Here is a 26,504-nt window from a genome sequence, read left to right as displayed (position 1 = left end):
GTTTAAGAAGTGCCGTTGGATGATGCATCCAAAGTCTCATTTTTGAAAAGTTTTCTTAGCTTTATTAAAGCAGAGATAAGCCTGAGAAATCACGGGCCGCGGCGTGCTCATATGACAGCCGTTGGTTAATCACAAGGTAGTATAAAGCATACTTGGCTCTGTTGTGCTTTTTGACTTTAAAGGGGATCATATTGGAAAAATGAACATCATGTTATATTTAATAAGGCTTGAAATGGGCAGATGAAACCATAAACTCATCAGGAAAAGTGGATCAAAGGAGCCAAAGGTCATTTTTCAAAACGTCTTTACAGCAGGACTACTTTTTGAAAGTTTGGACAGGTTTCCACTTTTGGATTCAGAAGTTATGTAATTGTTTCATATGCAGTCTCTGAGTAGGAGTCAGTGATCTGTAAATGGCTCTGAGTCAGATGAATATTCATATATATCCATTTAAAATTACACTTTTTTTTTTTTTTTTAGCTTAGTTTATTTTATGGGAAATCTTAAAAAAAACCTGCACCACGTTTCGTTAACGTTTCCTTTTTTCTTCCTAACCTACCTGTACTTTGTATTAGGATCTGAAATGAAACATTATCACACAATAACTTTGAAATGCTGCTGTAGTGTTTATTTGTACTTCTTTTAGCATCAAAAACCTTATTTTAGAAAGTTTCTCCAGAGAGACGTAAAATCTCTCATAAAGTTGTTATTATAATTAAGTCCTCAGTGAACTGTGTACCAATCATTATTACTCAAAGAAATTATTTCTTTCCAGCTGATTAAATGATTAATTTGTAAGAACACATTCCCGTTTTTTTTAACTGGTGTCTGTCTCACTGTGGATTTAACTCTTTATATTACACATATGCAAATCAGCACAGGTTGTACAGTAAATCAGATATGTAGGTAATGAACTGCAGCTCTCTGCTCGTGTACCTGCTGCATTATATATCCGTCCTTCTCAAAATAAGGCCGCGACCTTGTCTGCTGTGTGCTGCTCAAATCTTACAAGCCATTTTATTATTTTTCAAAACTTTAAAGCTAATTTTAAAGCTGTGCAGTTGCTCCTCCTGAAGATGAGTTTCATAATGAATTGCTTCTCATTCTTGGCATAAATCCTGTTTTCTAAATCTAATTCCACATGTACTGAAGTGCATTCAGCTGACTGACAGACTGCACAGAATGATTTGCATTTTCCCCTCATTCCTTCATAGCTTTTCTTTATAGTCCATATACCCTACACTTTACCTCCTGGTATAAAGTGCAGAGATGGTCCGCATGGAGCCAGAACATCCTGAAGTTTAATCATCGAGAAAATCCCAGGTTCCTTATCTGCTCTCTTACTGGATCAAAATTTCTGTATCGAGGTGTTAAAGACAGATCTTCGGTGGTATCAGTGTGTGTTTGCGGATTTCCTTTTTTTCTCTATTAATCGGTTTACTCTGCGGTTAGTTCGAGGCCTTGATTTCAAATGACCTGGACTCTGAAAGCTAAACATTATGCAGTGGTACTGAAAGACAAACACCGTGTGCTAAAAGCCATGTTTGAGAAGCTGGAAGTATATTATTTCTCCTAAAATGAGCCAGAACACGCTCACCAAACCTGATCCTCTGCTTTTTGAAACCAGAATTTCCACACTTCCAAACATCAGCTCAGACCTGCATCCCACCGTGTCACTCACATAAAGCACAAAGACAGAGTGAGACACTTCTGAAACAACTAATATGGATCTTTTAGGCCCTCTCGCTGCTCGACTTTCCACTCTCCAAAGCTAAATGACTTTAGCTAAGTGATATGCAGTTAATTGTTAAGATGCATCTTTCACCCAGCTCTGTGCTTATTCTTAAATTCACTGGACTCCTGGCTGAGGAGAGTGCATCACTGACTGTAATTCGCCGGGAGCCGAGGGCGTGCTGACGGCACGCAGGTCAGTTTTACTGAACCTCCAGTGTCCTCAGCCGGGAGACATATTGGCAGCTGGGAGCAGATCAATGGAGATAACAGAGGGCAGAGAGGAACAGAAGTCATCTGTAATTGTTGGCAAAAAGCACTCAGAAGAATCGACGGAGACGTCAGACTGCGGCCAAACAGCCAGGATGAATCTGTGCCGGATCTCTAACTGAACTCAGCCTGAACATCGGAGAGGCCTGTATCTGGATCCTCCCTCCTTCATCATTTCTCAAGTTTTTACATAATTTTTACTTCAAGGTTTGTAAAATAAGCACAAACTACAATTTAATGACATTTTAAAGCATATGTATGTGTCAAAAGTGTGCAATTTACAGAAAAATATACAGCCTAGGGTCCGATACCCAAAACTAATATTTAAATTTTACTATATTTCATCTCGTTTTCATCTCTAGGCTTGTCTTGATCTCAACAGTGGAAATGCAAAGAGGAACATATGGAGGACACGAGGAAAAACGCTGACATGAAACACAGGCAGGCAAGGAGGTGGAAGTAAAGCGACAGGTAACATCTAATAAAAGGTAACAAAGAACTACAGCAGTGAAGGAAACAGACAAATACAGACACATGAAACTGCAAAAGACTAAAACACAGACGTAACAGCACAGCACACATGGTCAAGGACACACAGATACTATAAGATCAAACGTCATAGACCAACACAGTGACTAAACCCTACTGCCTACATCTAACCAACATGAGCTAAGTAAACAAAAACAAGTTGTGAGTCTTCCCTTTCTGGAGCTCGTGCACTGTGGTAGATTTATGCCAGGCCAGTTCCCTTCCAAATGTAGACTCTAAGTCTTTATGACTGTGGCAGCGTCACCATCAGGATATTAGTATGCTCCTAAATAACCTCCTATTGGCTTTGTTTCTGTGGTGCTGGCACAAAATTTTCACAGGAGAAAACATCAGAGCAGAAAGAAAACATCTCAGAAATCTCATTTTCAGACAGCAGCATAGTTCAGGACTTTAACCCAAAATACTGATGAAGGGCGAAGTCATAAACTTGCCAACTTCCTACAACTCCTGATGCTGTAGAACAAGATGGGAAAACAGGCAACGAGCTGCTGCCAGCCGTGTGAGTACAGCTCAGATTGCAAATGAATGTAAATGGAAATGAACCGCTCTGTGACGGGCAGACGGCCGACCGGAGCATCTGCCAGCTGTTTAACTCCGTACAGCTGGAACAGCAGCCTCATTAGCCTGCACTTTATGGACCCTGTGATTCATGCAATTGTTGAAGAAGGAAGAAAGAGCCTGCACATTCATCAGGTGCTACCATCATTAGAGGTGCCCTAACAGCCAAGTCATTTTTCCCCCCGCGGGTGCTGCAATTTAATCAGTTCAACAACAAATTTACATTTCCTCGCAAATGTTGAAAACTAAATTAGATTTCATTGGCGATTTGTATGGATTTACAGAAAAAATCCAATTCAAACCAACTTCTAATAGCCATCTTATCACAGATGCTTCAAAATTCTCATTAAAACTTGTAAAATGATTTTTTTTTTTTCAAATGGTGAGCGCAGCCGTATACAGAAAAACAACATTTATAAGCTGCAGTATTACAGGCGGCAGCACAAATGGATTTTCAGGTGTAACAAGAGGATGATACAAACGCTTTAAATCAGTTAAGCAGCTGTGAAACTAATATTCAGCACATCACTCATCAAGCCAGCTAACCCCAAATGTTCATGACCTTTTTCCTGTTTTTGGATAGAAGGGCTTGAGACAACAGAGATAGGGCTTAACTTTTTCTTTTCTGGGTTCAAGCAGATACCTGTCTGTTAGTATTACTGACATCCACTACATGCAGGTGTATCCCACAAACCAAATAGCAGGTAGACTTAGCCTCCTGTAGGACTGCATCATGGGGACTGTAGTAACCTCTGTCTCTCTTCCACAGCATGTCTTTATCCTGTCTTCCTTTTCTCACCCCAACCAATCACAGCAAATGGCCCCGCCCCTCCCTGAGCCTGGTTCTGCTGGAGGTTTCTTCCTGTTAAAAGGGAGGTTTTCCTTCCCACTGTCGCCAAAGCACTTGATTGTTGGGTTTTTCTCTGTATGTATTATTGTGAGTCTACCTTACGATATAAAGCAGCAATAATGCTCTTGGAGCTAAATAAATAAACTTGAATTAAATATATTCTGGGTTGAAACTTTAAAATCTTTTTTATTATTTTTAGTAATAAATCTCAGCTCTGTGAATGTGAAATATAAAAGAAATTACAGATTGACAATGATTTCATTTTTAATAAAAAATGACTGATGCTGTCTTTTCAATCTATCTTCTACCTTTTATAGCAGCCGGTGATTTTTGAATTAGTTTTTTGCATTTCCACTAAAACTGAAATATTCTTTAATACTCCTAAATATCGTTTTCAGTCTTTGTGCTGAGAGAGTCTAGGCTGAATATTCAATATACTGAATACTCTGTGGATATTCGTTGAAAGATTGTCACGTCAGTTTTTGCTGATCGCTGTTTTCTTTGTCTTCAGACTTATAGCTAATCAAATATAAAGTATGAAACGTTTTTATACAGCAAAGCTTGGCACAGCAACAGCAATGTCTGATAAATGTCATGCAATCATGGCTCATTTGCTTTCTGTTATTATAGTGCGTTTGCTGTTTACTGCTGGACCTAAATTATGAGACATATTTAGCTTTTCCTCTTTTAATACCAACAAACACGCACACGCTCCATTTCTCTCTCGTAGCTGTAAAGCGTCCTCCTTGTGTTTGTGAGTTTTTACTACCAGACGGCAGCAGTAAATCTGCAGTGGCCCTCCGTCCAGAGCCAAACATTACACGCAGTGCCCCTTTAATGGACCATAAATTAGCTTTGATGCGGCTGCCTGTTGGTTTGAGGGAGTGTGTGTTGAATGGAGGCATACCATGGTGAAACAGATCCAATAAACATGGAACCAACTTGTCTGAAAGATAAAACAAAGCTGTCGCACTTATGTGCAGCTAAAGTTACATTAAATATGTTCATATCTTTTATTTTTGTGTCACAGAAATCAATTCAAGTTTTAAATTAAGGCTTAAAACAGTCTCATCAGCGTCCTCAGCCCACAGCCTTTACAATGAAATGTAATCAGGAAATGATTTATAATTACGAATCTCGCTGATTCCCACTTGAACATGTCGCCTGTTTCCTCATTTATCCACATGGTTTCTGTTTGGATGTTTTGGTGGTATCAAACACCATCCTTCTGGAAACATCATGCCAGCAGCTCCTCGCTTTATTCTTTGCAAAGACTGTAAACTGTAAGAAAACAGATGGATTTAAAGTACTGGGCCACTTAAACACTGCGCCTGCAGAAGCTGCTCGGCCATGGAAACCTAAGCCTTGAAGCTCCTGGTGCACAGCTTTGTGCTGATGTTAATGCCACAGGCAGTCTGCAGTTACTGATTCAGCAGACTGTTGGTGAGATTTACACCATCAGCTCCACTGCTCTGAAATGCGGCTGCAGAATGTGACAGAGTGGTTTCTAAAGACTTCAGTGTGGCAATAACATTGCTTATATTTGACTGTGGAACATCTAACAGGAGAGACGTTTCACAAAGTGACTGATTTGCGCATCTTTAGCACATCCTATTCTTTCCCAAATGATTGTAAAAGTAGACTGCGTGGCCAGGTGTGTGATTTTATACACTTGTGACAATACGACTGAAAACACCTGAATTCAAAGATTAAGAAGCATGGCCCAATACTTGAGTGTGTGTTTATTTAAGATTTCTTTCCATCCTGTATCAGAGCCAGGTATTATCTATTAGTAAACACAACCTGCAGCCAGAGGTAGACTTTCCCCACTATGATTAAAATCGATGCAGCGTTCTTGTACTTTCTTTCTCTTGCATCAGTTTTTTGTTTTGTTTTTTTGCATCAAGGTTCAATAACTTCAGTGTGTCTGAGGCTGTTTGATTAGGTGGAAGATTTTTTGTTCCCCAGTCAGGCCTGTTTTTCTTATTTATAAATTAAGGTACTTTTTAAGCAGATCTATAAAAATATGGCGTAGAGCTCTGGATGGATCTATGGTGGATCTAAAGATGAAGAAGAAGAAAAGAAGATCAAAAGGTCAACCAACTACATTACCCAGAGTGGCCCGAAGGCCCACAGCCATTCAGCAGAAAATAATCTCAAACATAAAGCATGGTCAACCTATGAGCCACCTCCTCTATAATGTATAGACACATTGTATACGGATTATAGAGTACATACTCACATAGTGCTCAGAGTGCAAAGGCACAGACTCACAATGAAGCCTGATTTATATTTAACTCATTCAGACAAAAACATGACTTTAATGGTTTATCTTATTCACTGACCCAAAGAGTATTACTGCATGCACACACACACACACACACACACACGCACGCACGCACGCACGCACGCACGCACACACACACACACACACACAGTGTAGAGTCTGATATTCTATCATTTCCACAATTTCCATGAAGATGGAAACTGTACAGTTATTGTACAGTAGCTGTAGCATGTTAGCAGCTTTAAAGCTACAGCTGATTTTTTAAAATGTTTTTCAGTCTGAACGAATTAAGGAAATGAATGAATATGAATGCCGTCTTATTCATTCAAATAGCATTTGTGTAATGGCATGTGTACCGGGATGTTCAACGTGCCTCTGACAGACGGAGAGCATGTGCATCCTTTAACACATGAAATAAAACATTAATTAGATAGAAAATTTTAATTTCCATGTTTTTTTGAGTGACTGTATCAATATTTTTGATGATAAAGAGTCACTTCACATGTTTGTGCTGGTCAGAAAATGAGTTGCAAATCATGTGATGAAAATAGAATTACCACATGGAAACAGCACAGTGCCGTTCGCTGTATCTCAGGCTGCTAATGTGTTCAGTTTGCTGAAAAAGATGAACAAAAGCTCTGAACAAGTGAAACAAAGTGAGCTGGAGCACTGCTGAGCTGGAGCTTGACCAAAGCTGAGCCTGGCAAGACTAAAGTCGCACATCAGTCATAGCTTAGCTGAAGTTTAGCTGGACTTTAACTGCAGCCAAAGCAGCATTTAGTTACACTTCACCACAGGTTAGTAAAGCAAATGATCTGAAATTAGCCAGATCTCATCCAGATCTGAGCTGATGTTCAGTTTACCTGGATTTCTGCTAAACAACATTTTTAGTTACCGCTCAGCCAAAGGTGCTCACCATGAACTCACTCAGACCGCGATGGATGCTCAACCAGCAGAGGTCAGTAAAACGAAGCTATTCAGCTCAGAGTAAAGTTGCTCTTTATAATGTAGAAGGTTGTGGCTGCAGAGTGGGGTGATTAAACCAACTAAGACTCTGTGTGTGTGTGTGTGTGTGTGTGTGTGTGTGTGTGTGTGTGTGTGTGTGTGTGTGTGTGTGTGTGTGTGTGTGTGTGCCATCCAATATTAAATAATGGATGGCAGCATTAGAGGGCTTGTAGCTGGCATGTCGAGAGAGGCATTAGAAAGTTTATATTGTCTCTCCGTGCATCGCTCCCTCCTTTCTCCACACATTTCCTTTATTTCTTTCCCTCTCTCGTACCCTTTCTGTTCTCTCCTCCATCTCTCTTGCCAAGTCTCCGTCCTGCAGCAGGAGGAGGACAACACATCGAGTGGTAGCTTGACACGAAGCCAGAGGAGGGAGATGGAAGGAGGAGGAAGCAAAGGAGGGAAGAAAGGAGGGAGGAAAGAGGAGGTTGAGTGAGGACAGTCAAGAGAAGGGTGAAGAGAAAGAGAAAGAAGAAGGCGAGAAGGTCAAGATGAACAAAGTGTGAGAGAGAAGAGGAGGAAAAACAGCATATACTGAATCTGTAAATCTCAAGCATGTGCAGTCACATACAGACCTTACTATTTACTTACTCAACCTTTTAATCATATTTTCTGTAAAACGGGAGTTATTTATAAACCCAGCAGTGCCTACAGGCTAAGTGTCCTCCACACTGCACATGAAAAGAAATCTGCAGGAGAAGCTAAACACTGAATCGTTTATACCTTTATTTATTTATTGGTCTGAACAGTGGTTAACATGGAAAATACTGAGAGACCCTGTAAAAGATGCAACATTAATAAAAATGACAGCTGTTGTGCCTCAGAAACTCTCATAGCATTTAAAGTTAGAAAAATGTATTGTGCCAAAAAATGAAACATTATTTTAAAGAAATCTAAGAGTGAAAAATCAGAGTTGGACAAACTCAAAGCCTAATGATAAGAAATTACACTTTACTGTAGCTGGTTTCACTGAAATCTGAAGGTTTTTTATCTTTTCTCTTTTACAGTGTATACATGTGAAAAAGGAGAAAATGAAAGCTGTCTGAATCCAGCGGAGCAAAACGGTCTCATTCAGATATCTGACTGTAGTGACCCTGCAGCTGGAGTTGGAGCCAGCCGTCGTCATAAATAACGGTTTTACAAAAGGGGAGTGTCTCGGGAGGCACGGGTCAGCCCAAATATTCTGAGCTGCTCTCTCAGTATGTTAAATATTTCATGGCCAGAATTATGTCATCCTGCACCGAGCCACGATACCAAAGACCAGACAGACACAAGCCGAGAGGGAGAGGCTGGCGAGGAAAGATGGAAAACACTGGGAAGGTTGGAGAGTCACTCGAAATCTAAAAACTGATTCCCAGCCATAAGGACTAAAAGACAAGCAAATGCTGCTTCCCAATTGGAGCAGATAGAAATCCAATAATGCCGAGTCAGCCAATGGAACACAGAGACCGATCCTTATCTCCCACCTGTAATAGGGGAGCCAGCCAATCACAATCTAATAGAGGGGCAGACAGCCAATGATAATTCGTTTAGTGAGAAGAGCAGGAAGGACAATCAAATTGTAGGGAGAGCCACCCGATCAGATACAATGGAAGAAGGAGAGAAGAGCTGAAATGAAAATTTAAGGACTTTTAAAAATGTATTTCTTAATATTTGTATTTTACTATTATTTCAAAATGGGGAAAAGCCTTCGAGCTTGTACATCTTCCAACTTTTTGCATTTATAAAAAAAACAAAACGTAAAGAAAAAGAAGAAGGTTGAAATGTATCCACTCAAACTCAGCTTAATATGATTGGATATTTAAGCTCTTTTCTTTTGATTTTTAAACAGCGTACGGGCACACAGAGGAGTGGCGCTCGACTGCTTTTCTTTCAGTCATCACAAACGTGGAATATGTTCATCACTAACTCAGCACTTGAAATAATCGCACTTTGATGTGTTTACGTGGTCCAAAAGCTTTAAATTAGAGCCACTTTTAGAACAGCTGCTCTTAAGTGGAAGCTTTGGGACATTTTCATTATCATTTTTGGAAGTTGGAACGTCTTTCATACCTAAAATGTTTTCACAGGTTCTTCACGGAGAGCAGTCAATGTGACCTGAAATCACAGATCCTTAAACATGATGCCAGATTTTCTTTTTGTATATTTTGAACATTTTATAAGAAAAAAAAAACAGAACCACAATCATCCTCTCCTGCAGTGACTCCATGACTTACAGCAATGCTTCTTATGTTTGCATCTTTGTCTGTGTCACAAAAATTCCTTTTTTATCAACTTTTCTCACTGGCTGAAAAGACCTTCATGCAAATGTTGCACCAACAACCCAGAATACAGGTGCCAGTGGGTTTTCTATAAAACCTTAGAAAAAAATGGGACAGTGAGCAAAACAGCTGAAGGCATGAGTGTGTACACAAAAAGACCTTTCAATACCAGAAGAGAAGAAAAGAATCTGCTGAACATTCAACAAAATCCCCTCAGTGCAAACAACCAACAACCGCACAACAACAAGATCCAACTCAGAGTAGAAAGAGTTACAGCAAATCCTCCATCGCCTTCATGGCCGGAACAACCTCCAGAGGCGCCTCGGGGCAAAAATGCACCGTTAAGCCTCCAGAGACCTTTGCGATACGCATCGGTGTTATTACTCACGAGCAGGCAATTCAATTGTGTTCATATGGCGCCGGGTCAGGAAACTTGTCTCAAAGAGCATAATTGTAAGATGATGACCAGAAACCAGTCGTTACTCTATAGTTGACCTTAGTTATACAGAGGATCAATTATTTTAAGTTATATTCTATATAAAATGAAATACAGGATGTGTGGTTTCCCAGTTATCTGTAATAGATATATGTGATTTCGATTACCGGCCCGACACTCGGAGATATTTGAATTTGTTCATTTAGGATGTAACAAATAAACCTTATTGAACAGTCAAACAATCCAAATACGCACTAAATAAAAACACTTCCAGATGTGCTTGTAATTAACTGTTGGCGTCAGCTTTGCTGTACTTTTATGGTTTAATATGACACCAAACAAGACAGATGTTGGCACGGTTATTTTTTTCACAAATTTGTAAATAATGATGTTATGTAAATCCAAACAATATGTTAATACATTTTTGGCAGCACTGCTGATCCACATCAGACTTCTTATTTATACAATGGTTTTCATGCAATCTAAAGCAGAATGTAAACTGATACAGCAATATGGTAGTTATGAATATTCATATTAAATGTGGCAACTTTCCAATGTTTAAAAGCTCTTCTGTGACCCAAGAGCTCAGACTTTAGCGTAGTCCAACAGGGTTACCGACGGTTCCCTCGTCTTCCAGGAGGAGCTGTTATTACAGATGTCTTCATACAGCCATCTGCTGCACACATGACGCGCTCATCAGGACTCAACCTGAGTAACAACGTGACGTTAAATGCAAGTTTACATCAGCTTACAGAAGAAGTGATGTTTTTTTTTTATTGTGATCGAATGAAATATTCAAATACACCCAGGCCATTATGTGCGATGACGAGCAGGCAAAATTGATGTTACATTATTTAAATGTCTGCTGTCAAATTTGCAGATATAATTTTTGTGTTCATTTACACCTTTTAAGGAGGTGGGGTTGTGCAGAGGCTCCACTGAGGAGAAGCTGTCTGTTTGTTTTTCCCTGGAAGTGGGATTCTTGCAAAGCTACTCCAGCAAAATCGAGAAATAAGAACATCCATTCATTCATCCAGTTTCTTCCACTTCATCAATCCAGTTCAGAGTTAAAGGTGACAACAACTCTTTAAAGTATGATTTTGTTCAACAGTTTTGTTATTGAAAGGCAGAAAACTGGTCTGAAGATCAGAAGTTGGTCTCAACTGACTGTGTGCGTCTGTGTGTGTTTGTCTGACAGCAGCAGAGAAACTGCCAGAGTGCTGATGTTACACCGTAACAAGAGACGTAAACACCATTCGGATAAGGTTTTCATTTCAGGGATTTTAATCCAGTCCCGAGCATTTGTGTCATCGCTGCATTAATAATTACAGCTAAAATGAGCCTTTTCCATTTCCTGCATTTTATCAGCTCTCTGTGAAAATTAACTTTTGCATGCGATGAAACTACCTGACCAAACAAATGAGTTAATGCAGCTTCTAGGAACACTCAATATTTTACCATCTATGCTTCACACAACTGCAGTGAAAAGCGGTGGGAAAAAGGGTGAAATTTGGGGGTTTGAGCTTCCTGTATGGCTCCCCGTGAGTGTCCTCTTCTGCCTCCAAACTGTTTGAATTGTTCTTCACAAGGACACCGGTATCGACCGGACAAGTTTGATCACCAGCTCAGTTTGTTTTTCCTCTCTGAAAACTTCTATTCTGGGTTACATCAGGCTGCTAAAAGCCTCTCTGCTCTCCTCCTCTTTCCATCCTCATCTTTCCCCTCCTTCCTCCATCACCTCCCCTCCTTTTCCTAAATCCTGTGCTCTCCTTCTGTCTGCTCCCTTTCTTTCTCCTCTCCTCCTCCAGTGTAATCCACGGCCATGTTTAATTGATAGAGTGATGATGAAAGTTGCAGGAGGAGGGATGGTTGTTCCATGTTTTCTCCTCCTCTGGTGAAGGAGATCCAGCTCTTAAGCAAACTGAAATCCTGCCTCTCCATCCCCTCTCTCTCACGTTCCTTTCTCTGTTATTTAAGCTCTTGTTTTTTATTTCCATGCATTCCTTTACTCTTTTTAAATCTCACCTTTTCCTCTTTCAGTTTTTGCATGAAACCATCTTTTGCAAAGATAGCATCCTTGTCTGAAACCCTAAGATATGGCTGAAAGCTGCTGTCACACTTAGATTCAGGTAAACACCTTTAAATACAGGTATGGACAAGAGCTTTGAGTCCCCGGAAACTGTAACAACCCTTTTGGGTTATAGCACCACTAGGGGGGGTTGCCCTAATAGCTTTGGGAGTCTCCTAGTGGGTGTGTGTCGTTAGCGGCAGCCATTCCATGCTGCTCATGTTCTTTTATCTCAAAAGAAACCTTACTGTTGTGACAAGCTGGCGCCGGCAATACCAATGTCCACACATGTATGCACGGACGAGTACAGCCGTGGAGACCTGGCTTATAAGGTGTAATGTTGCTGACAGCGAATAAAAGTCTGTCATTGGATTTAACCGACTGGCTTCAGGTTGTTCGGCTAACCCCCACACCACACGCTAGCCGCTCCTTCCTCGCCAGACCGACGTTACAGAACCATGAAGATATAATCTTTAATGCAAATGTTTTGGCTTTACATTACCTTCTGATAGCCTTTTGTGACATTATTACAGTTCTCATCCAAGCCAGCAGAGATCTGTTATAAAACCCATAGTTTTACCTCATGGAGTATGATGGACAAACAAGGTTTTGTCAAAGCAGTCTGATTGCTTTAAACAGAAGGTGACAACTTAGAAAAATGTCAATCCATCAGTAGTAAAAACCCAACTACAGGACTGACAGGGGAGAATTTTTATATTGCAAAGTCCCTCCTTTGTGAATCTGACTGCCTCCTTCATCCCCTCCTGCTGTCTGTTACATTCATTATTAATAATTTAGATTCAATTGCATCAATACCTTACAGCAATTGATCTCAAGTTTTTAAAACTGAGCCTTTGATAAAACAAATGTTAAATGCACCCAACTGAAAAAATGGGAAGATTGTTGTGAGAGAAAGGAAGCAAATAATAAACAGACAGACACGTGATACCCGACGACGGGTGAGCTACAATCAAAGAAATCCCAAAAATAAGACGGAAAGTCTATTTTCAGCATCAGAGTGGTTGTGTTGTTATCTGAAGCTTAGACTTCCAACATCCAGATCAAAGTGAATCAAACTCTACTGTACAGTGACATCAGAGACATTCTGGACACGTTTTACGAGCAAAACGAGGTCTGCTCACGTGGTCCGCTCGCTGACGTCATGGCGTCTTATTTATTTCATCAGGAAACGAACCCTGACAGAGACGTCAGCTTCCTCCTCTTTCAGCCCACCAGACCATGTCACAATAAAGACCTCAGAGTGATTCATCATAAACCAGATATGATATCAGGTCCAGCGTAACCCTGTCCCAAAAGCTCCACTCATCACCTAAAAACCATGTGTTGCCTCGGAACAAGTGAACGCATTGTTTTTATGAGGATTCTTGAATATGACTTGTGCTTTGTTACAACTTTGTTTAGCCCTTTAAGCAATGACCAACATCTGCTTCATATTAATAGATACAACGAGCTGCTCTAATTGCCCTCCATCAACAGTGCAACGTAATGCATCTTCAATTAGAAAGAATGAAAAACCATTATCTGGTCTGACAGCTCTGCAGATGTGGCTTGGTTTGGGAAAGTTGCAACAGTTAAATGAAACCATGAAAACAGGAAGTGAGTCCAAAAGCCACAGCGATCCATTCTGCTGTGATTCTGCAGCCACACTAATGTAGAAAATGTCCAAGTGACTCAGAGATTGATGAGGATGGAAGTTACTGTGCTGAGGCACAAGTGAAAAAGTTGTGCATGACTTAATGCATCTAATCTTATGTTTGGAGTATATTTGAAAAAAATTAGATGTGTGTTCAATTTTGAAAAGTTACCAGCTGGGCTTGAATGTTGTGGGGAAGAGGGAAAAGCAAATGGACAGCTGATAAGAGAAACTTTATATTTTAAAGAGAGGGGTACATTATAAGTTGCCTGTAACCTTAATTTTGCTAGTCTAGCAAGTGTTTTTCCAATCTTTAAATGTGGGGGTCAAGGGGAAACGAGGATAGGCCAGAATGTACAGGAGGGACGTTCCAAGAGCAGGTTTAAATAACAAAAAGCAAGCCTTTTTTACTGTTATGAAATCCCTAAGAAAGGTAAAGTCTGAATAGAAAGCAACAACAAAAAATACAGGTAAACACAGGTAAGAAAGAGACACAGGTGGAGCCAAACCCAAGTGAAACTAATCAGGGTGAAGCAGACACAAAGCAAGATCAAATATGATGCAAAAGAAAACGAAGTAGTAAAATAGTAAGTACTCAAAAGACAATGAACATTGAGACATGGGGACTAAAACTAAACAGAGGGAAGCATGGAAGGCACAGAGATCTGTCCAACAGCCAAGAATCACAGCTGTCACAAATGATGAGCTCAAACAGAGAATAGACTGTCAGAGAAAATATTCTGACTGTTGGATACATGCAGGGCTTACGACATTTTAGATAAGACTTCAATAATGTTACTTAAGGTTTTAAAGTTTTATTTTCATAGTTATTCAGTAATGACTCTTTTCTACCTGCAGGGAAAGTGATGATCAGGAGCAATCTTCTTACTTTTTCCCCACAGACAGCCGTTTTCTGACCTTCCACATGGTTGATGTCTGTGATGTGTTGAGCATTTTTAGAAGGTAACTACGATTAAATGATGGATCAGAAAAGGCCAATACCTTTAGAGTAGGCCATTTCATTCAGGTGTGTACATAATGTAGACTCCCACACAAAGGAGGAAGCCCTGACTGGTTGTTGCTTGGTGTTTGAGTGGTATCCTCGTTAGGCCTCTGTTTTAGCACTGGACTTAGACTTCTTGACCTATTTACTGCTGACAAAAACAGTAATAGTTGTTTGACCTGCTTCCAAACATGCCTGCCAAATGCAACTCAGATGAATGCACCATCATCATGTTTGCTGACGACACTGCTCTGATTGTTGGTGTCAGCACGGCTGACGAGTCAGCACACAGACAGGAGGTAAGAGCTGTGCGAATGAAACAACTAGATGTGAATAAAACATTAGACATTATAATGGACCCTAGGAAGTCCTGACAATAACGTCACTGCGCGTCAGCATATCTGCTGCCAAAAAGTTCAGGAACATCCCTAATTCTCTGCATTGACGTGACTAAAGGCCTTATCTGGGTATCAAACACTCCCTGGCATAATAAAAAGAAAAATAGCACCTATGGAGTTCTGTTATGACCCAGATTTGCCTCAGTGTGCTGGCAAGATAATGGTATGATCCTCTATTGATTAGTCTTTAATCCACTGGGAGATTTTAGAGCTGAAATATAAATATAACCTGAGAATCGATGTGGCAGTGAGCAGTGAGCTGTAGAGCGCTATTATTAGACTCTAGACACTGAAAATAAAACCAACTAAAACTCTCCCAAAATAACAGACATGCTGACAGTTTCTGTGTCCTCACTTTTGGACAAATGGTACATAAAATATCAAATAAACCATGAAAGCAACCATTACTCATCAGGTGAACAACCAGGAACCGCTTCATGTTCTGGTATAAGTTATTCAGCTTCAGGTGCTGTGTTGAAGTTTAAATGTTTATAATGTATAAAATATTGACAAGCTGTTTTACTTTTTGTTCTCAGCTGCAGGTTTATAATAAAATAATAATATAATAATATAATAAATAATCATGCAAGGCTGAGCTGAAAGAGAAGACATAAAGTAAATAAAAAAACGATGTACATCACATGAAAACACAACAATAAACTTAATAAACAATAAATTAAATTAAAGCCTTTTTAGCCATCCACAAAGCAAAATCCACACAATAAAAATCTTCATCACAAAATGGAAAATATCTTTTAATTTAAAACAATGTTTAAATTAAAAAGTAAAACAAGTTTGTGAATCTTATTTAAGATGTTCAGTCATGTTGGGTTTAAGGCCCCAAATGCAGACGTTAGAGTCAGACAGGTTACACAAACCAATGAACTATTTAAAAGAACAAACAATGAAACAAACAAAAACAGAAATTATATCAGAACAGGTCCAAAAGTTAGGAATACAGGGCGATCAAGAAATTAATAAAAAGACTGAAGAAAATACAAGATAAGCGAGAGACAAGAGGGTGATGGTCAAAAGAAACAGATGGGACCAATTCACAGGTGGAAACAATGAAGGCAACTGGAAAAGCAGGGTCAAAGAACAAAGGCAGGAAGTACGTATTTCAACACATGAGCCTTCAAAGTAAAACCTAAAGACAATTAGCCAACAAAGGCAAACATGAAGAAGGACGTGAACCTACAAAAAGACATAAACAAACTAATGAATATATATTTTCCTGATTTTGTTTTGTCTTTTCTTTTAATAAACAACTATTCTTGTACAATGAAAATCACACAAACTCAGGCATGCACATATATTCTCACATTTATTTACCAAAACTGTGCTTTATCATGTATGATTGCGCTGATGATCTATGTGCATGGATCTGTGAAGTGACTAAATCCACAGTGCTGATGGACACACCTCTGTGGGTTGTCCTCTAAAGGCAGTTTATGCTAGTGCTGGCAAATTAACCAGCGATGCTCTATTGCTTTGCTGTTTTTAAAGGCGCATGCAGCACTTCTAAACTTCTAATTTCACATATTTGTAGTTTTCAAGTTTTAAAAAATAATTCTGCGAGCTGCTTTTGTATGACACATAACTTATTTTTACTAATGAGGAGGTTTCTCATATAAACAGAGTGACCACGCCAGCTTCCACACAGCAAAGGGCACTTCAAATAAACCAATTATTTAAGATTAAAACAAATATACCGTTCTCTGTGGGCATTTCTTTTGACCTCAGGGAGCTTTACGTCAGTTCAGAGGAGAACAAAATCATTTGCTTTCTTTCTACATCTCCCTCTCTCTCTTTGTTTCTACGCCTCGTTCTTCCTATTTTCTGCCCTCTCATTTTCTCCTGTATTTACATCTCCCACGCTCTCTCCCTTCTCCCACCTACCCTCCTCCTCCTCCCCCTGCATACTCCTCTCCTTGTTATGAACTCATCGGTGTTTGTTGCTGAGAAGAAGCTCACGTTGTTCCAGAGCGTCTCTAATGTGCTTTATTTGTTCATTTTGCATAATCTACATTTCCATGTTTATTTTTACCTCTCTCTCTGTCTCTCCCTCTCTCTCGCTCACACACACACACAGACACGTGATTTGAATATCACATGATGTTTTAAATGTTTTAGATAAGCTGTACACGAAGAGAGAGGAAGAGGGAAGTGCAAAGCTAAGGAAAGAGAAAGAAAGAATGAAAGAAGGAATGATGACACATTGATAAATAAACTGCCGTGTGCATGAGCATTGTGTTTGCTTTGACAAAGACGATGTTGCTCTCTGACTGGCTGCCAGATATCTGTTGAAGCGTTCACCGGTTTCACTGAAGAGTTGACTCTGTATGTAAACAGAAACATTTTACACTCATCTTACATCTTGTCATCGGTCAGAAACTTGGTCAAACCTCCTCAAGCCTGTTTCAAACCTGCAGGATGCTTTGACAGGACGATCCCTTCCAGATATTCCAGCCATCTTTAAAGTAACTGTAAGAGGCCTTCAACACATTTTAATTATATATGACGACTTCTGGAACTGATCAAGGCCCTGGAAGATCTTCATGAAAGCTCAGAGCACCTGGAACTCTGTTGGGAGAGCCTTCAATTGAACTACTTCTGGAACAACTTCAAAAATGTTCAAGTTCAAGTCTGCCTGAAGCCTGTCACATGCGCTGGAAATCTTAAGTGCTCACGTTGAAGACAACTCACCTTGGTGGTGCTCCTAAGAGTTGTTGACCCACCTTGCCCTCCTGTGAGCTGTTAAGGTCACATGGAACAAGGTGTAACTGGGAGTAGACCCTTCACAGACACTGTTCCATTGGCCGTCTTTTAAATAAATTAAATCATCCCAACATCTTAAAGCGATTTTTAAAAGTCCACTAAAAAAAAAAAACAGGAAAAAGAATCTCTTGACCATTTATGACACCACCTCCTCTGCAACTTCTTCAAGATTTTCTCTAACCTCCATAATTCCTTGTGTAACAGGGATTATTGTAACTTCGTAAAGAACATGGAACTCCAAGCAGCTATAACACCACAGACTTGGAACCCCCACAAAACAAACCTTCCCTGAGAATATCTAGAACTTTAGCAAGGACATTTGAAAAATGTGAAAAAAAATGGAAAGTGGCCTAGAAGAATATTAATCACTTAAAAATCCAAAATCATTTTAAGGAATCAATGACTGTAAGGATTACAGGAATATCAAGGCATTAAGGTCTAGTGGATTCACACTAAGGATTTCTGGATTATCACCAGGAGTGTCTAGAACAAATCTAAAATATCTCATAAGAGGTTCCAGAAGCCTCAAACCCCCTAAATTACATACAGGGGTTCCTCAAGACCCCCGTAAACAACCCTGGAACATCTTTAAAGTTGTGCATCAAGATCCACATAGCATCAAAGAAGTCTTTTAATTTATCAAGGACACCAAGAACCTTCTAAAATTGTTCTTGAACAATTTGAAGGATAGAATAACCTAAATCTAATCACCTAAAAAAGCCCAACTAGCTTTCTAGCACTGAACAAGAGTTTATAAAGTCAGCAGTGCAGAACACAGAATCAATATGATACTCCAGGTGATAAATGATTAAAGCAGGAAAAGATTATATTATTCCTGAACTGTGTCACGGCTTTACTTTGTCAAAGTCATTAGTCACTTTCTAATATCAGTGGCCATCCATAGTTCATATCACACTAAACGGCTTAAATATCATCCTTGTCTTCTCTTCCTGTGCTCTTCTTTATTTCTCTTCCAACACTTCCCACTGTAGCTTCAGTGTCTGTAAATCAGCTTAATGTGAAATCTGTGCTGAGGGAAACAAGCTTTGACCCTCAGACGACCGGCATAGCTGCGAGCTTTATTGGAGGCTGTGGGGGAGACGCAAGGATGATGGGAGGGCGGCAGAGGTCGACAGGTATATTCAGAGCTCAGATTTAATTTCCTCTGTTCTTCTGAATTGATTTTAAAGTTTTTACTGAGGACATATGAACATCAGGGTTTTTTTTAAAGCAGTCTAAGTTTTGGATAAGGTTGGTTTTTAGCAATGCTAAACCCTCTGAACAGGCACACGTTACCCTCTATAATAATGGACCAGCAGCAGCTGGGTGAAAAAACAAAAAACAAAATACAGGATTTCACCTTGGAACTGGAGACTTTCCTGTTTTTAATAGCAAGTCAGTCCCTACTATAGCTCTGTGTATTTATAACCCTGTAAAATAGAAGCACTCACACACTCAGAGAACACTGCATTTACTCACATTCATTTCTCAGAGACATCCTAACATAATAAGGAAATTAAACCAAGTCTTGACTTCACGCTTTAATCAGGGGCCTAACAGCTAAAGTGGTCAAAGCACAAGAAGCAGTATTATTATATTGTTGCATTTTTAGGCTCTAGAATACATGTTTTTGGAAGTTTATTGTAGGAATAGACCATACAATATACCAAACAATGACCTTGCCCAAAGTCTAACCAAGTACTTAAAAATGCAATTGAAAATGAAACTATAAAGTAAGTGTAAATATATTGTTAAAACATGTGATGCTAACACACTGTGACTGAAAATACTGGCAGCACCCAGTGGTTTCCCTCAACCTCATAGTAGATAAACCTATGATATCAATTCTCGAGTTATCGCATTCCCAAACTTGGGTGTCCACACCGCCCACCCGGCAGGGTCACCCTTTCATTTATGGCTCAGGGGTAAAGAAACTTGGCAGAATAATGGTACAACATGAGATGCAAATATTGATGCTATGAGTCGTGTAATTTAGGCAGAATTTGTGCTCTTTTTTTATCTGAAAAGAGACAGAAACCTGAGAGTTAATTATCATCTACATTGGACAACAGAAACAAAAGTTTAAAAGACCCAAAAATTAGACCCCAACTTGAGTTGATAAAGACTCTATTTTTTTTTCCCCAGAGGGAAGTTAAGTCTCCGCCCACAGTGCAGCTGTGTAAAGGTATTCAGGTCCCCAAGGAACATGAGCTCAGAACAGTTCAGACGACACTGACTTAAAGTGCATTCATTACCTGGAGACTTACCCTGACCTTAAACCAAGTCTTCACACTAGTTTTACAAATTATAGTCCATTATGCTGATGGGTCCTCACAGTGTCTCAATATAAATAGATCTATGTCCCCATAACATTAGTAAAAAGAGCACACACTCGTGTGTGTGTGTGTGTGTGTGTGTGTGTGTGTGTGGGTGGGTAGTTGGGTGCATGCACATGTCTGACAAACCATCTGTCTCAATTTCTGTCACATAAAATCATACTTTAATCAGATTATGACATCTTCTGACCACAAAAACCACCTGAAAAATCATAGGCTAGTGTACGTAACCATGGTAACAGCCCCAATCCCATTTAGACTCGGAAGCATGGAAGTAAGTGTGTGTGTGTGTGTGTGTGTGTGTGTGTGTGTGTGTGTGTGTGTGTGTGTGTGTGTGTGTTCGTGCATGTCAGGGGATTTGTGATGAAATGAGGATTTCCTAATCACAAAGCAACAAGATAAATTACTTTCTTGCCATGTTGAAGGACACTGTGAACGGTGTTTGGGTGCGTGTGCACGTCTCTGGGGTAAAAGTAAAGAATCAAATCCTTAATTACATTTTGCAATAAATTCCTGGTAGTGCTTGTTGAAGGGAAGAGACCGAGTGTGTGCACATGCTTATGTATCTCTGTGAGGACCAATGAAGGTTATTGAACTTGTAAGGACATTTCAGTCGACAGAGGGTTGAATGATTGTTCAGGTTTTATTTTAGTCTGAGGTCTAGGCTAGAAGCTATATTTCATCATATTATATTGTACAACTGATTAACATAAAATGTAATTCTGGTAAATTAAATATTTCTATTATGATAGATGATATCCATCTATTTTTTTCTATTTTATTGGTTTGAGAGAATTTTGCTTTTAAGTGATATAATAGTTTAAAACTACACTATCTATACGTATGTGCAGCAGATTGCACACTGCAGCTACAAAGGTCACTGATTTCACAATAAAAGATGATCCTGCCTGAAAATGTCTAACAGAATCAGGTGTTAAAAAAAATTAATATCATAAGAAAACAGTTTGTACAGATAAGGAACCATTTTAAACATCAACTAACTGCATGCACTGCATTTAGGTACTATGCTAATATTTGGGATATTAGAAACCACTTCTGAAACTAGTCTAAACCAGTCTAATAATATTCAAAATTCATTCTATTACCAGATTGAAACCAGTCTAACGTCTAAAGCCGACTTGAAAATCAGGCAAAACTAGTTAAAAAAAAAAAAAAAAAACTCCATCCAGAGCAAAAACAGTTCAAAGTCTGAAACCAGTCAAAACCATGGAGTCATCTGGGATTACTTAATGAGAAAGAGACAGCCTAAATCCACTGAAGAAATGTACGTTGCTGACTGACCTACTTGCCGACTAGCTTAAAAAATGGTGTGCAGGTGTACTAAAGAGAACTGGTTCAGTTCTAAAGGAAACTGGTCACACCAAACTCTGATCTCGTTTATTTTTCACTTTGTAAAAAGCAAACTGAGAAATGACTGAAATGTTTTTGCACTGGGGCCGTTTCATTTGCACATCACAGCTAACAAAGTCTCTGAATATTAGGCTGGAGATCCCTGCTGAAGTCATTCATGAGCACTTATTGCTGTGTGCACCTCCACATTACAAAAATGTCTCTATTAGCCTACTCTGATTTGTACCACCTGATAATTACCATGTTATATAATGACCTGTGGTAAATGTCATGCTGCTGCTCCGACACTGTCTGAATGGAGCACCTTATACAAGTGTGACCTGTTACATAACACGCACAGAGGGGAGCTATGCGGACTCACTTTCTCATTGCACTGTGGGAGAATAAAAGTTGATTTAAGGTGTAATAAATCAGTTGTATATAACTAATCAAGCTTACTATTATCATGACATCATAAAAATGAAAAACTGTTCACAGGAGAGATGAAAGAAAACATTATGACAGTCAAATCAGTTAATTTATTTAAATATTTAACAGCAAACTAGGAAACTGCACCATAAAAGTCACTGAGGAAAGCTGTATTAAAATGGCACTGAGGAAAATGATATGGTTAAAAACAATAAAAATGTAACTTTTGGAAAAGTGAACACAAAAACTGGACTAAAGTGTCGTTCATAAAAATGTAACTAGAGGGAAAGTGGATTGATGTGCTAATATGTAGAAGACTTAGTAATAACTATTTTTGTCATGGAATTAATGCATTAAGAAGAAAGCTGCTCTTTTTAAATGAAATTTACAATTTAAAATTTAGAAAACGTCCAAAATGAAAACACTTTGAGAGGTTTACGACTCATTAAAAGGAAAACCATCAATCTAATCCGTATGAATTTGAAACCAAAGAAAAATGAACAACCTCCGAGTAATTGTTATTTAATGCATCCAGCACTCATCTGGACTTCTAGATCTGCTGCCCTTCACTTACAGTTTTTACCGAATGCCTAAACACTAACTGTGATTCCTGTAGCACAATCTCTAAAACTATTCAGACTTATAGCAAAACCACTCACTGAGTGTGCAAAACTAAAAGCACAAAAACTAAAATGTTTGGATAATTGGGTGACAGGTTGTTTTATTTGTGTGTAGAGTTTTGCTAAATTAGCCAATAGTTACATAACATGTGCTTACAGTTTTTTCTGATTGCTTAAGCACATTTTTTGTAACTATTGGCTAATTTTGCAAAACTCTTCACACAAATAAGAAAACCTGTCACCCAATCATCAAAACATTGTAGTTCTCTTGCAAAAGCAAACACAGCTAGATTAACTCTTCACACCTTTGTAAAAATGGTGTTTCCGTATCAAACAGTACACACAAGCCATCATCTCCTAAGCACACAATGCGCCAACTGCACACTGATGGTATGAATACAAAACACATCTGGCTTTTGCTTTCTCTGTGCACAAGGTAGGCTATGTCAGTTTGAGCTCATACTTCTGTCATAGATCCATAAGCATAGAGGGATCCAAACTTCAAGTACTGGTGTTTATTCAAACACATCAAACAAACACAAGTGTTTATTTCCAAGTATAGGATTATTTGCAATCGCCATAATGACTATATGGGTTACTTAGTCTGCAGTGAACATGCTTCCTCTGCCCCAGCATCTGGTCATCTAGCAATTCTGTAAAGTAACAATTTCAGTATTTTTACATCAATGGTATTGGTGTGTTTCTCATTGGCATATGGCAGTGCTACAAATCTTTGTGCAAAGTGACTGTACTCACCGATTCTCATTTCAAGATGTCCTTATGGTGCCTGCTACAGTGTAGCGGCTCGAGTTAGGCTGGACCCGTTGGCCAGCTACCCTCAGGGTCATTCCACGGTTGATGACATGGTCCACTATTGTAGCTCTGATGTCATCAGCAATTCTATTTCTTACTCTTCCTACCCTTCCTCTCCCCCCTCCTCATCTTCCTCTCCCCCCTCCTCGTCTTCCTCTTGCTCCTCCTTGTCCTTGTCGTCCTCTTCATCCTACTTCTTCACCTCCACATCCTCTTCCTCGGCCTCCTCTACTTCTCACTCTTTCTGCTCCCTCCATTGTACTCCGCACACACAGCTTACCTGTATTATAGTGCTTAGGCTGATTGCAAAGTGAACTAATTATCTAAAAAAGTTTTGACATGTGAAAGTGTGCCAGACAGTTGGCAAATTAGTGTTAATGATAGCCATACATGTGTATACTTTTGCTAGGAGTGTGTTGGAAATTTGGAAATTGAGTGTTGTGCAGTGAATTGTGCCTACAGTCTTGCAAAGTGTGTGTTACAAAATTGCAAACTGAGTGCAAAGCAGTTTTTGTGCTTTTAGTTTTGCAAACTCAGTGAGTGGTTTTGCTATAAGTCTGACTAGTTTTAGAGATTGTGCTACAGGAATCACAGTTAGTGTTTAGGCATTCAGAAAAAACTGTAAGCAATCAGAAAAAACTGTAAACTTCCTGCATAGATCTAGAACAGCATAGATCAGAGACTCATTACAGTTGCTGCCAGGAGTCGATCGATCGCAGGTTATTGATCGGTGTCACACTGTGGCCCTCAAAGCTCTCCGCCAAGGAGACAGCAGTTGATTTCTCCTCTGTTATGGATCTCTGGTGGAGTTCTTACTCCATCACAGCCCAGTAAGATAGGATAGATGTAAGGTCACATAGATCAGCAAATCCCCTATCAAGGTGATCACGTGATTCCCTCCTCTATTTTTCTCTGTGTCTCTCTCACACAGGACAAAGCTAAATTACAGTTTTTTCTGATTGCTTAAGCACATGTTATGTAACTATTGGCTAATTTAGCAAAACTCTACACACAAATAAAACAACCTGTCACCCAATTATCCAAACATTTTAGTTCTCTTGCAAAAGCAAACACAGCTAGATTAACTCTTCACACCTTTGTAAAAATGGTGTTTCCGTATCAAACAGTACACACAAGCCATCATCTACTAAGCACACAATGCGCCAACTGCACACTGATGTTATGAATAAAAACACATCTGGCTTTTGCTTTCTCTGTGCACAAGGTAGGCTATGTCAGTTTGAGCTCATACTTCTGTCATAGATCCATAAGCATGGAGGGATCCAAACTTCAAGTACTGGTGTTTATTCAAACACATCAAAACAAACACAAGTGTTTATTTCCAAGTATAGGATTATTTGCAATCGCCATAATGACTATATGGCTTACTTAGTCTGCAGTGAACATGCTTCCTCTGCCCCCTCCTCGTCTTCCTCTTGCTCCTCCTTGTCCTTGTCGTCCTCTTCATCCTACTTCTTCCTCTCCCCCCTCCTCGTCTTCCTCTTGCTCCTCCTTGTCCTTGTCGTCCTCTTCATCCTACTTCTTCACCTCCACGTCCTCTTCCTCGGCCTCCTCTACTTCTCACTCTTTCTGCTCCCTCCATTGTACTCCGCACACACAGCTTACCTGGATTATAGTGCTTAGGCTGATTGCAAAGTGAACGAATTATCTAAGAAAGTTTTCACATGTGAAAGTGTGCCAGACAGTTGGCAAATTAGTGTTAATGATAGCCATACATGTGTATACTTTTGCTAGGAGTGTGTTGGAAATTTGGTAATTGAGTGTTGTGCAGTGAATTGTGCCTACAGTTTTGCAAAGTGTGTGTTACAAAATTGCAAACTGAGTGCAAAGCAGTTTTTGTGCTTTTAGTTTTGCAAACTCAGTGAGTGGTTTTGCTATAAGTCTGAATAGTTTTAGAGATTGTGCTACAGGAATCACAGTTAGTGTTTAGGCATTCGGTAAAAACTGTAATCTACAGTACGATTTAAAAAAAGAGGCAAATTTCATTTAACTGTGTTATTTGTTCAGGCGGTTTTCTTTCTACCTTTGCGGAGACCAACATTGGTGCAATACTGTCATGAACTCTTACCTAATAAAACCAATGTTTCATTCTTACATAATATATAAAGTCAAATCTTCAACCATCTCTCTAAAGGCAGGTGAAAGGAACATTGTGTGGTTCTCTGTACATGCTTCACTTTGCTAAGTATCTTTAGGCAAGTTCTCATCCAAAAACGTAAATGTCACAGTCATTGGTTAAATTAAGACTTTTGCCTCAAATCCTTTCCAGCGTCTCAAAATCTTGCCAAAGGTTCAGATTCTAAAATCTCGCCTGAAGCATTACAGTATTCAAGAATCGCGCCTTATAACTTTTCAGAATCTAACATTCAAGAATCCAGTCTATTTCTAAAATTTCCAACAGTTAAAATATGAGAATTGCACATCTGAGCAACTTTGGATCTCCAGGAATTGCAAAGTACTGGAGGAGAGAAATCAACCACATGTGCCAACAATATTTTCTGAACTAGTGAAATCGTTGGTTATTTCCGTCCATTTGTGACTGCTTATTTTCACTTGGGTGTCACTTTAGCGACTTTAAATATTTAAAGGCACTCAAACACACGGTGCCATAAGTCTCAGAACAATCAGCCCATGCCCGTGGCGATTTTATATGGCAGCCTGTTAGCAGAAGGATTTTTTGGACTCTGATTATAATTTTTTCATTTTCTTCTACTTGGAGCTGTGTTTGAATCCTCTGCCTCCCCACCTCTTCCTCTCTTTTACAGTTTTTTCTGATTGCTTAAGCACATTTTTTGTAACTATTGGCTAATTTTGCAAAACTCTTCACACAAATAAGAAAACCTGTCACCCAATAATCAAAACATTGTAGTTCTCTTGCAAAAGCGAACACAGCTAGATTAACTCTTCACACCTTCGTAAAAATGGTGTTTCCGTATCAAACAGTACACACAAGCCATCATCTACTAAGCACACAATGCGCCAACTGCACACTGATGGTATGAATACAAAACACATCTGGCTTTTGCTTTCTCTGTGCACAAGGTAGGCTATGTCAGTTTGAGCTCATACTGCTGTCATAGATCCATA

The 26,504-nt window shown here is 39.3% G+C and overlaps 1 protein-coding gene across 1 annotated transcript in view; it reads right to left on the bottom strand.

Moving 5' to 3' along the window:
• kcnd1 (potassium voltage-gated channel, Shal-related subfamily, member 1) overlaps window positions 1-26,504 on the bottom strand; it is an 81,503-nt gene that overhangs the window by 14,883 nt on the left and 40,116 nt on the right. The gene's annotated exons all lie outside the window — the stretch shown is intronic.

The sequence above is a fragment of the Rhamphochromis sp. 'chilingali' genome, assembly GCF_963969265.1.
Source record: "Rhamphochromis sp. 'chilingali' genome assembly, chromosome: 12".
Lineage (NCBI taxonomy): Eukaryota > Metazoa > Chordata > Actinopteri > Cichliformes > Cichlidae > Rhamphochromis > Rhamphochromis sp. 'chilingali'.
The sequence above is the reverse complement of the archived record's forward strand: the minus strand, read 5'-3'. Positions and strand labels throughout refer to the sequence as shown.